Source organism: Phyllostomus hastatus, unplaced genomic scaffold, assembly GCF_019186645.2.
Source record: "Phyllostomus hastatus isolate PE091 unplaced genomic scaffold, TTU_PhHast_1.1 phas_scaffold_39, whole genome shotgun sequence".
Lineage (NCBI taxonomy): Eukaryota > Metazoa > Chordata > Mammalia > Chiroptera > Phyllostomidae > Phyllostomus > Phyllostomus hastatus.
This window is the reverse complement of record NW_025334028.1, coordinates 7,906,609-7,920,019: the sequence shown is the minus strand read 5'-3', so window position 1 is coordinate 7,920,019 and position 13,411 is coordinate 7,906,609. Positions and strand designations below refer to the sequence as shown.

The following is a 13,411-nucleotide window of genomic DNA, read 5'->3' as shown; positions in this document are numbered from 1 at the left end:
GGCATAATGGGAGGGTTTAAATATGCAGTCACCAACCTCCAAGAGATTTCAGGCTCTCTATTGCTCTCAAGGCTTCAAACACTATTGCTCTCTGGAGCTCTTGTTAAAAAGAGAGGTGATTATGATCCAAGCATCCAGGTGCAGCCAAAGGTCTAAAATAGAGAAACAGTTTGACCACAGCCACTGGAGAAGTGATTTTTTTCCAAGTGTATTACAAAATAAATAGCCCCATTAAATTCTTTGTTAATAAATATGCATTTCCATACTTTTCTTTGTCTAATTACTTGGACTTCAAATAATTCAGGTTCTGTGCTAGGGTTCACTGAAATTAGTCAGAAGATCATGATAAGGTAAATGTGTGGTTTTGCTTATAAACACACATTCTATTCTTTCCATAAACATACAAAAACAAGCAATGCAGAGAAGAAAACTTAATCCTTCCCAGTTTTCCACTGTGTAAACCACTGCAGTGGAAATAGATGGGTTAGCTGAACACTCACTCCACCTTCTGTCTACCATGCCTTCCTGCACTACAGAAGCTGGAAAGATAAAAACATTTCCCTGATTCTTTTGAAGATGTGCTTGGGCAAGATCCAGACTCAAATCTGAGTTATACTGGGAAAGAGATGTTTGTTTTGCTGGAGCAGATAACATGGCTCCAGACAGGTAACATGCTCCAGAGCCTATGTTGGAGCCAGCTTCCTAGATTTTGGCCCAGGGGGTGGATTTCTGACCAAACAGTGGAGGCAGTGATTTCCTGATCCCAGACTCACAGTTAGGGAAATATGACCCTGGAACCAACAAGTGAGTCCAGTGGCCTCCTGATTTCCCAAACTTCCTGATTGTGCTGAAGTCACAGTTCCTTTCCTATGAGGGTTTGGTTTGTCCTTTTGGTAGTAGTTCCTGGAGGGCCAGGGGGGTTTTGATCTTCCAATCCTTCCAACAGTTTTATAAGCACACCTGTGTTAAACCTCCTTCACCATAAAATAGCTTAAGTGTTTTCTCTTACATCCAGCAGAGCCCTGACTGATAGAACCCTGAACCAGTAGCCTCTGCTTTTTTTGTCTACGGAAAACATTCTCTGGGTCCTTATCTAAACACTACTTTGTGTGATGTGTTGAGGTATTTTTTTTAACACTACTTTAATGACTCTTAGAAAAGAACATAAAATTCCTTTTATGTCTCCTTGTCCTCTCTCCTCCTCCATTTTTAGTCAGCCTCCATTTCCTGGGTCATGGTAAGCTCCTTGAAGCAGATCTGTTAATGCAAGGGTCATAAAAAGAAGACGTGCCTTGAAAACATTGTCAGGAGGCTGGGTGGGGCAAGTTGGATTCAAGAAACTCCATTTTTGCTTTATTAAAAATTATTTTTTTTTAACTTTGCACCTGAAAAACATCAAAATCTAGGATTCTGTACTTAGGGTTAAGACAAAACACTAAAAATAATGTAGTCAAGCCTTCCAATGCTGACTGAGAGAATGAGACATTTAGTTCTTTGTAATTTTTAAATCAACCCTTACCTTCCAGCATGTGGAGCAAAACCATCCTAAGCAGCAGCAGCAGCAGCATAGCTCCTACCTGCTTAGAGCTTATACTGTCGAAGACTGTATACTAGATCAACAATTATTTCCAAGTCTCACATCACTGCTGAAATGTCATTTCCTTTCTATAGATGAAAAAACTGAGGCACAGAGGAATTGCCCAGGGTTTTAATTCTGTTTGAATATAATCATCCTTCTAATACATTCATTCAGTCCATCATTTAGTAAAACTTTTTTAAAGACTTTATTTATTTATTTTTTTAGGCAGAGGGGAAGGGTGGGAGAAAGAGAGGGCAAGAAACATCAGTGTGTGGTTGCCTCTCACACACCTGCTACTGGGGACCTGTCCTGTAACCCAGGCATGTGCCCTGACTGGGAAACTAACCAGCAACCCTTTGGTGCACAAGCCAGCACTCAATCCACTGAGCCACACCAGCCAGTGCTCATAAAACTTTTGAGCACCTCTAAGGGGCCATGCTTCCCAGGGACCCATGCCCCCCATGGGGTCACACAGGAGATTAACAGGGAATAGGTCAGACACAATACTGTCAAACACTCTGTTCTTGAAACAGAAGAGGCCAGTCCTGCCCACTGCCATTGTGCAGGAAACCTGACACCACCATTTCTTTTAAAGAACACCTTGCACCCTGACTGGTGTGGCTGAGTGAGTTGGGCATCATCCTGCAAACCAAAAGGTCACCAGTTCAATTCCCAATCAGGGCCAAGTCCCCAGTTCTAATTGATGTCTCTCTCACATATCAAGGTTTCTGTACCTTTCTTTCTCCCTCCCTCCCCCTCTCTCTAAAAATAAATAAATAACATCTTTTATAAAATAAAATAAAGAATACCTTGCTTTGCTTCTGACCTTTTCATTTTTGCTTTTCATGCCTGAGTTTGCAACCAAGCACCACCTCTTATACTATATGTAACCTTGAGCAAGTTATTTAAACTCTCTGAGCCTGTTCCCTCTTCCTTAAAATGAACATACTAAAACTACCTACCTAGTGGGGGTTATTATAAGAATTAAACATAAGATCATAAATAGAACATTTAGGACAGTTCTGGCAAATGCAGGAAGCAGCTAGTAGCTCGAAAGAGGCCAAAGGAGTGGGCTCACCAGATGAGAGAGTCTAAACTGCTTGCTATGCAAGGTGGCCAGGATATCCTTGGAAGCTCACATCAAAGAGGGACTGCTGCACTAAAGGGCAGGTTAATGCCAGACCTGGACTTGCCAGGTATCCGATCTCATGTTGGGATCCAGCTGAGCCTTCTCAGCCAGCCAGCATGCACTGCCACTTTCTAGCAGAGGTCTGATGCTCAGCAGAAGATTAACCTCTCAAATGCCCAGGAAAAGCGTTTGCAGAAAGATGCTCTGTTCCAGATCAAAGGGAAAGCACATAATGCCAGAGAAGTCAAGCAAGCAGCACCAAGGGGTGCTCCAGAAGTCCCACCAGGTGGCCAATGCCAGAGAAGCTGAGTTTGAATTGGAGTCCCCTGCTGCCTCTCTGAGTGTACCCCTCCCACATTGGGATGGTGAGCCCATTATCTGTAGCTCACTAAAACCAGGTGCCACAGTGAAAGGCTATGGCACCACTTTGTGCCCCTCATGCTGGAATAAGGACCAATGTCATCAATAACCACCAAACCAAACAGAATTTATACCACTTGGATGAAGATGATGACTTTGTAGCTCCCATTCCTGGTAAACAGATGAAATTTGCAAGCTCAGGCAGCTTTCTCCACCACTGGTGGGGCTGCACAGTCCCAAGCTTTCCATGTCCAAGCCCCTTTCACCAAAGTGGTTCAGAGTGATGTATACACAGCTCCTGCTCTCCCCTCCTCTGTTCAAATAAAAGCTTTGACCAACATGTCCACAACAAGGCCCCCCCCCCACCAAAGAGCTACTGCCTGCTGAGCCTGTCCTCAGCCCTTTGGAAAGCACTAAAGTGACAGTGAAATGCACCCTCAAGTCACAGAGGAAGGGGTTGCTAAGCTTTTCTCTGTGTGTGGAGTTCTGAAGCAGGTTCAGCTGGTCCATCCTCTAGTAACAGAGGTGGTCTTTGTGAAAAAGAATGATGCCATCACCACAGAAAAGAAATGTAGTAACGTGTATGCACAGGCAACCAATGAAGTGCAACCTTCATGTGAATAAGAATGTTATCACCTCAGACCAGCCCATCCTGCCACAGTTGAGTGATAGTTCCTCAGTACAAAGGAGAGCAAGCTGCCTTTCATGGTGAATTCTGCTGCCTCACCCAACCTTCCTACTGAAGTGGACACTGACACCATCCTGAAGGTGCTCTCTAAGTCCTCAAGGGCTTTTGGGACCACATAGCCCACAGAATTCTAAACCAAACTTTGAGGGGGGGAGTGAGGCAACCATAAGCAGGGGCAGAGAAGGGTGGCTCTGTTGTCCAAAGCAAAGCTTGTGGCCCGTGGTTCTTTAGATCCAAGGCCCTGAGTATAGGAAGGGTAGCAAGAGTGTTGGAGAGCTTCTTCATTGGAGGGACCCACCTTTCTGTGATGTGTTCTGCTATGTACTCTTCTGTACATTAACCTTTTCTACAGTGTGTTTCTTCTCCCTCCACCTCACCACCAAAAAAAAGAAGAGTGTTGGCCTGTAATAACAGTTAATATGTGTTAGTTGTTATTATCATTGCTATTATTATTATTTATTATTATTTATTATTTATTATGGCAACACACATAGAAGTGCACCGAGTATTTATAGACTATGAGAAATCTTAGGGTATGATCTTCTCAGAAAGGGAAGGCCATAAGAATGGAAAACCATTCATTTTATTTAATTGCCATTTTATGTTTATTTTTTAATTAAACTTATTAGGGTAACATTGGTTAATAAAATTATATAGATTTAAGGTATATAATTCTACAATACATCATCTATATATTGTAACTGTGTGTTCACCACCCCAAGTCAAATCCCCTTCCATAACCATTTATTCCCCTTTTACTCTCCTACCTCCCTTACCTCTGGCAATCACCATACTGCTGTCTGTGTCTGTGAGTCTTTCTTTTCTTTTCTTTTTTTCTTTGCTTAATCAGCTCATTCATTTTAATCTGACTTGATTCAAAGTTTAGTTTAAAGACAAAAGTCAGTTCCTGACTCCCAAATCTGTGGGCTACTAAGATTTGCTTTAATAATCCATACTGATTTTGATCTCCCCAAATTAGAAGTACTTCAGTACCTTCCATTGTTCTCTCAAAAAAAAATGTCTTTTTGTAATAGAGGACTTATTTGGGTGTGCCACCCAAATCCCAACTTTAATACTGAAGGATTTAGTCCCTCAACTGCTACCCTCCAAGAACCCTCAGCTCTCAGGCCTTGGGAATTGCCCTCAGCTGGCTGAAGACACCACCTCAACCACAGTCTTATCTTCTTCCCAGTCCACTCTGCTTTCAGTGCCTGGTTGATGCAGGGATATGAAAATCCAGCTTCAAATCCCTAACTGAGGACAACTTCAAAGGGCTATTCCTGCAGCAGAGCTCCCCTTGGGGTCAGCCACTTCACAGCCTGGCTCTCCTTTTGCCCAACCTCTCCCTAGCAAGTGTTAATCCTAAGAGCATGCCCTAATACACTCCTAGCATACTCATCTCTGATTTAGAGTCTACCTCTCAAGAATCCCACCTGCGACATCCAATCTGTAGATGTAAACTCCAAGTTTGGTACAAAACAACATCTTACAGAGACCAACCTCAACTCACTACAGTAGGCACCTCTGCAGTTTCTGTGTTTCTCATCAGCAGTGTGATCTTCCTGGGTCCTGTGCCTCAGAAGGTCTGTCCCCGTTGAAGGACCTCCAAAGCAGTCTGCTTATAAACCTGGTGTAAGAACTTCAGCTCCATGACTGTGTCAACTCCTTCCTCATAGCTCTTGTTTTTCTATTACTGATCTGCAGACCTGAGGTAGAACACATTCAAATAATGTTCCTCCAAAAACCTTACTCAGGGCTTTTTTTAGGGATTGGGCTTTTGAAGCCTGGTTCCTACTTCACTTAAAGTGAGTCCTACCCATGAGGCTCCTCAGAACTTTATGTGGATAGAGGTCTGTCGGGCCTAGTGAACCTCACCTACCAATGCAGCTGGTTCTCACATGGCTCACCCAATCCACAGGATTTAACATGAACTGTTAATATTGTTTTCTGGTTGGAGATGAGCATAAATATTTATCTCCAAAGCAAAGAAGAGTCAAATTCAGCCTAGTTTATAGCTGTAATTTTTAAGACTGAACAATTCCAAGTTCCCTTTGAATACAAAAGGATTATTATACCCTGGCAATTGGCTAAGTTGATTGGAGCATCATCCCATAACCGAAAGGTTGCAGGTTCGATTCCCAGTCAGGACACATACCTAGGTTTCAGGTTCAGTCCCAAGTCTGGGCATGAATGGGAAGCAACCAGTCGATGCTTCTCTCTCACATCGATACTTCTTTCTCCCGTCTTCTCTCCCTTTCTCTCTCTCTAAAAAGCAATAAAAAAAAAAAAACAGTGTTCTTCAGTGAGGATAAAAAATAAATAAAAGAATCATCTAACCAGTAGAATTCATTGGATGAATTCAGGACTGTGTACAGTTTACAGCTTCCCAATAAGTATGACATAAATCTACTTCATCACCCAGGGCAGGTACGACAAATGTGTCTCTCTCCTCCTTGAGCACAAACCTAGCCTTAGTTGTGCCTGATTCCTGCTCTCATCTCTGCCAGAGCACTTGAGAAAGATTAATCCTCAACCCCAGATGACTTCTGCTCATGCAGAGAGTTGGTGGAACTGCCACATGGAGAGGAGAAAAGCAAAACAAATTGGGCAGCGTGGGTTTGTGTGGACAAGGTTGGTTTGCGTTTCATTTGCTCCCATTGTCAGTCATTTTCATGCTGTCCTGACAGCTACCCATGGTGTCTCCACTGGAGTGAGCAGCTGATGAGAGCAAGCATCACATGAAGGAGAAAATGGACTACATGCCAGGAAATCTCAGGCTCTCTCCCAGGAAGAAACATATTACTTATGAAGAAGTCTTCCATCAGACCTTTTTTAACATTGGTCAAATTTTAATTTAAAGGAATGTATCAAGGGTGGGCAATAGTAGCTTTACAGTTGTGAGCACACAAAACAGAGTTTATTCTTGCATTATAATTAATTATTGTATTTAGTAATAGTATTATTATTAACCTACTTATGCCCACCCCTGTACAAAGCACATTGCACAATGCTTGGCACCTGACACTCCCTCAGTAACTCATAACTGTTATCATCACAGCCTCCTTTTTCTTCATTATTGCTCATGAATTATAACTGTTAGTATTTAGTAGTCATTGAGAGAGATTTATTCCCTCCAATGAGGTCATCTTCATGAAATACATAACCACTAAAACCCCCTATGGAATGCTGTTGGGTTGCCTTCTTTTAAAAACAGACATGATATGGTAACCATAAATTTGTTGTCTATACAGATTGAAAACTCCACCATGTTGTCTTTCACAATTCTTTAGATACAAGACCTCAAATGAAAACTGTGGTTCATACTTTTCCCAGATGCTAATAAGAATTAACCTCTTACTATACTTCTGTGGCTCCCTCATAGCAAGCTCACTAATAATAATTGTTATCATTTATTGATCACTTACCACATGCCAGGCATAGAGCTAAGAGCAGGGAAAAAAAACATAGAAAAAAAGGAATTTATCAAATGGATATTTTATGCTTTTAATACGTATATCAGTTAAAAAATGGGTTCTCATAATTATAGTATATATCAATAAAAGGATGGTTTTAGTTCAGTAGGAAAAGAAGATTGCATAAATTGACAGGAGGAAGAACTATTGAGTGTTAATGTATTATACCAAATAAAATCAATGGCTATCCTATTATTAATAATGATAATAGTCATGGCTGCTATTTATTGAGTACTAGCTATATACCAGGAATTGTACTAAATTGTTTACACTACCTCTTTTAATCCTAATCACTAAATTATAGTGAGGGAGTTGTGCCCCAGTTTAGATAAGTAGAGGTTTCAGGGATTAAATAGATTACACAGCTAGAAAATAGTGAGAAAGGGTGTTCCAGTAAAGGACTGTCTGACTCTGCCCCTAACCTCACTCATTGACCATTGGTCACTTTTCACACCTTCATGACAAAAACCAGGATAGACATTATACACTCAGCCATGCTTTCTCCCTCTTCTTTCAGTCACTGTAATCATGTCAGGGCCTGCCAGTCCTGAGACTCCACTAGTGCACAACACAGCTCAATTTCTGAGGCCCCCTGTCTGAAGACATTCACCCTACCAGCTGGCTTCTCCACCCGTAGGACACCTACCTAGCCAAGTGGACAGTTCCTTTCCCTTGCATTCAAGGCCACTTCAACTTAGACATACATCTCAGATGTTACGGGCCTGACAATAGTTTTCAATAAAGTGCAGTGCAGCTTTCATTAGAGCCAAGACTCATCTTAAACTGAAGACAAACTCTAACTCAGGGGCTTACTTTGCATATTTTTATCTTCTTAGATATGGTAAACATTGAGTTATTTGCATGGCATTTCTGAACAACTACAGGTATTTTGCTTTTAATTGAAAAAGACTGTCTGAGCACAGATCACCTGCATTCAGAAGAGACCATTCCCCCCGTGTCTCATGGCCTTTGGAAGTGCTCCTCGGCTTGCAGCTATGTGGGCACTTGACTTAGTGACTCTCCAGGTAGAAAGTTCATTGAGAACAGATTGCTTTGCTAATCTTCTGTCCCAGGAGGCCCTTTTTAGATAGGAAGTTCTCAAAAAAACAATTGTTGAATTGAATTTTACCTTTCTTTTATACAGAAACAAACTCCAGAGAAAACTTGTCGTCTAGAGTGACAAGTCATCCTGGGTTGCCAGAGGCATTCCTGGTTTGGGCACTGACAGTCACAAGTCCTGGGAATTCCATCAGTTTGGGGTAAATCTAGACAGTTAGTCACCCTATCATCCTCTCTGGCATATGTACACCTACTTCCAGGGCAGTCCTCCTCACCAGTCTGAGGGAATACTCCAAGGAAGAAACAAGATTATTATACATGCTCATTTGGACTTCTCAGAACATAAAATGGAATCTAACATAATAGGTGTAGAAGCATAATTAGCTAAAAGACAAACTTAAAAAGATTTTTAGCCCTAGAGATATTTCTCTTCTATTTTTTTAAAGAACCTAATAGTTACATCATAACTATTGAAAGATACAGTGGGAGGGGTGAAATGATGGCAGAAAGAAGTGAGACCCTCAATGTGTACTGTCATCTCTTAGAACACCAATGTCATGTGAACCTAACAGTACCTGTGTAATTTTAGCAGCATATTGTGCACATGTTTTTAAAAAATCAATTTTTCTTAAGAGCCAAAGGGTTAAGGAGAGGTCGCAGGCACAATTGGAGAGCCTAAAAGCCAGATATTATTTTTGAGAGACTATAATAGCCTGGTGATCAGTTCAAGAAAATCACAGTCATTCAAGATGATGTCTTACATGTACTGGCTTCTCTGTAAAATGAATTTACCTTTTCATTATTATTTACTGAGTGAGCCAGAATTTCATTTGTATGGATTTTATCCAGCAACTAGGGAGAAAAAAACACAGGGAATCTAATAAAAAGATGAAGCTGCTCTACAATATTTTGAGTCTGTATGCTGCCTTTTGAGGTCACATTTCTGTCTTTTTTATGATGTTCATTTTAGAAAATAAAAAAATTTATACATTTGGAGTTATACATTTTATGTATTCCAATTGACAGCAAATTCAACCTGACAAGTATGGAGACAGACACACCTACCAGGAATGACAGAAACAAAACAGTGGCAAAAATAAAATCGCAGCCTCACTGCAGGATGGTCTCATTGGCTTATCATTTGAGTGATAATATAGAATCTTGCCTGCCTGGTACAGGCATTTCAGTTCTATCATTTCAGGATGGGTGGTAGGAACATAACACAGTTAGATGTGACATATGCCATTTTTTTAAGATAGAAAAATTTTCTTTTATTAATGACCCCACTAGTATTTTAGATACAGGAGTTTTGAATTCAAATACTTAGGGAAAACAAGTTAAGACTGCATTATCCTGAAACTCATTACCAGTAACATATTGCAAAGCAAAACACCTTGGAAGAAAGGTGAAAGAGAAGGGGAGTGAGGGCAGGAAGATAAAGGAAAAGAATTAAGTTGATCAAGTGAAATTTTTTTTTTTAATTCTTGGGAACTATGAAGTCCTTGCAAGCACAGCTCATTTCTGCCGATTATTTTCCAAATGTGTACAACTTAGAAACAAAATAGAGATGCCTTAAGAACCTGAAGAGGCACAACATTAAAAGCCACAATTATCCAGTGGCAAGTGTTCCAGCGTTCAGTTCCCAGCCACTTCCTTTTCCTGCTCCCAAGAGGAGTGAGATGAAAATGTCTTCCCCATAATTGTTTTCATTTCTTTCTTCTCAACATCTAGGCATGCACAGTTCAACATCTTGAGGAAGTTGGATGTTTTTGCATGTGTGTGTGAATACAGGCCTTAGAGCACTTGTAGTTGTGCAGGTGGTCTGACACGTGTGGATCAGGAGGATGGTGTTGTCTCAAGCACCAACATGGTGTGACGAGGGAACAGCATGAAGGTAATATAGTCAGTGTTGTCACCCACAGCAGCATCATTGTCTTTCAGCTCCAAAGGAGGTTCCCGGTGGCTAACAAGGACCTGTGGGGCTGGCTATGTATCTGGCTATGGATCCTTCTTTGAACTCCTGCATGAACATCTTTCCAATGACCACACTGTCATCATGCTTAAATACTGTGCTGAAGACTGCTGTGACTCTGTCCTTTTTAGACTCAACATGAGACATTTCATCATCTCTATAATGGATAACTGCCCTGTTCTCTCCTTGCTTGCTCTCTTCTTGGAACTGGAGGTATTTCTCAAAGACAGAGGCAAAACAATTTCGTTTCAATATGTCAGCCTAATGCACAATGGAATTTTTGGATACAGGCAGATTTTCAAGGTTGTATAGCAAATAGACATTGTGTCCTGATTCTGGATTTACCAAGTAACTCCAGAATATTCTCTTTCGTAACTCATTAGTACCATGTGCCTAAAGTTGCTTGTAGAATTTCAAAGATATACTGACTATACTGATATACTTTCATTTTGTCTCCACTAGGATTTGAAATATGATAGAGGACCCCATCAAAATTGGCAAATGTTGCTTCTACTGCTTCTGATTTGTTTCTGGCAGCCAAGTTCTCAAACTTGGAACTTGAGCATGAGAGTCTCCTAGATGATGCAGTTGTTCATAGGATCGTGGCAGTGACTAGTCCCAGAAATCTGGACCCACCTGCTGAGCTGCTGCCTCTGCCTCACCTGCTGTTGTGCCATTTTTGATACAGAAAGCTGAAACTTTAGAAAGTATGTTCATTAGCAAGTCCCCTCCTTAGCAAAGTCGTTTCAAGGGACTTTCACTAAACCATCCACCCTTTCCATTTCTCATGGTTCACTGTTAAGTCCTGGGGTATAGGGAGTTTCACAATTAAACATTTTCTTTATAAAATCATTGCATTATGCTGGCTTCCAGGTCAGAGTTCATTAAAATGTATTTAAAAACTAAAATCTGCTATGCAATGATTTTGCAACCCATGCACCCCTAGTGGCCATACAGTCACTACAAAGGGTCTGTGACTCTATTTTGGGTTTTCCTAATTAATATTACCAAAAAATCTAGTTACTGAAAGCATCCCAATTGTCTAACAACAGATAAATAGATAAGCAAAATGTGGTGTATACATACAATGGAATATTATTCTGTCTTAAAAAGGAAGGGAATTCTGACACATGCTACAACATGGATAAACCTTGAAGATATTATGCTAAGTGAAACCGAAATAAGCCAATACAAAATATAAATACTGTATGATTCCACTTAAATGAGGTATAATTAGAGTAGTCAAATATACGGAGACAAAAAATGCAGAAAGGTGGTTGTCAGAGACCAGGAGGAGGGGGAATAAGGAGTTATTGTTTAATGGATCTGAAGTTTCAGTTTTACAAGATGAAAAGAGTTATGGAAATGGGAGATGGTGATGGTTGTATTTGTCATAACTGTATTTAATATCACTGAAGTGTACACTTAAAATAGTTAAGGTACATTTTATGTTATGTGTATTTTACCAGAATTTAAAAATTGGAAAAAATATATTTATGGGTATATATGGCTACTATTGTGTAAGGGCTCTTAAATTTTTTAACACAAAAACAGGATCCTCACATGCGAAAGTTTGGGAGTCACCAGTCTAGTGCGAAAAGTATAGGTGGGAAACATAGAACCTGGGTTTTTATCTTATGTCAAACACCACGTTTTAGAGCTTAAGCAAATCATTTGTCTTCTTTGTACCTCAGTCTCTACATTGAACAAATGAGGATGGGTGAAGGGAAGCTCATGGAAAAGTTTAAAAATAGCCTTCAAAGAAAATAGTTATGACTTATCCAGCTTCCTGTTCCATTGCTCCTAACCAGGACTTAAAATATCAAATTAACGATATTCATTTCTCAAATAAATACCAAATCCACCTAAAACCATAATTATGAATCCCAGAATCATTGATTAGGGTTATTAAATTTAATCCTATCTCTGGCTGTCAATACTTGATGGCATTGTGGTTCCCTAACTCTTCAGCTGCTTTGTGAGCAGTGGAAAGCTTACCTGTCAAAGAACATTACTTATAGCATCCAAATACATGAAGCAGTATTCACTCTTAATGCAAGAACCATCTGGATGTCTGTACCTCCCAGACCCAGATCCATGGAGGCAGTCTGAATCTCATAGGCCCATCAGGAGAAAGTCAACAATTGTTCAGCACTCACGGCCTGCCGCAGTGAGGCAAAAGTTGGGCCACATGTCACTGGGGTAGAGAAGTGGGAAAGGTGCTGGCTTCTTTTCCACACCAGCTATTACAAAATACCCAGGTTCACACACTCATTGCTGAATTCCCCTGATTTTGAGAACTCAGGCTAAATCCCAAATGTTAACTGGAGCTGAAAATCAAAATTCAAGTTAAAATCAACAGTAAAACTGCAGTAATTCTGAACAATAGCAGCCTTTGAAGCAACATAGCCCCTGTCCACTTTAATTTAAAGATAAGCTTCAGAAATTCAATACTAAAAACCTATTTGAAACCACAGCTTTGTGGCCCATCTTGATGGATATAAAATAACATTATTGTTTGTATGAAATAACATTAAAGAGGAAAAATGGAATAGAAAATGATATTTTAAGACAAATGATTGATTATAACTATGCAGAATACGTATATGTACATTAGTAAAGATAAATTATTTTGAATAATAAAAATAGTTTAATATTATTTTTCATAAATTTCTTTAAGTTTGGAAGGAAATTAGAATGGGAGAAAAAGAGATACAGAAAGATTCAATACAACTTAAATAGAACCAGTTTTAAACAAGTGACCTGAGATACAAGTCTGTAAAAAGCTCCCTTAGAAACCTCTGACATCCCCCAGGGCAAAGGTGCATAATTCAGTGGCCATTTCATTATCTGAATTGAGTGAGTGCCATCCTAGTCTCATGCTCCACCACCACCTTCATTTTTGTTGTTTCTCATTCTGCCCAGATCACAAGCTGCAAGTTGTTAGAGAAGTAAAAGTGCAGCCCCACTGGTAATGGGTAAAACCCCCCAAATGTTTGGACTGATAGTATTATCTACCAAGCCAGAGGGACAAAAAGCCAATCAGGAGAGAAGGGTCTCTGCTATATGTTAATGCTGACCTTCTTGGAGCATCGTGTTCTCTCTAGCTTCCACACATGCCTAATCACTAAGGAGTTGTCTAGCTACACGA

At 40.2% G+C, this 13,411-nt stretch overlaps 2 pseudogenes; one reads left to right on the top strand and one right to left on the bottom strand.

The window, feature by feature from the left end:
- Positions 1 to 2,660: 2,660 nt before the first annotated feature.
- On the top strand, positions 2,661 to 3,890 carry LOC123806724 (annotated as a pseudogene).
- A 6,033-nt stretch (positions 3,891 to 9,923) lies between these two features.
- Positions 9,924 to 10,937, bottom strand: LOC123806723 (annotated as a pseudogene).
- Between the last annotated feature and the right edge of the window lie 2,474 nt (positions 10,938 to 13,411).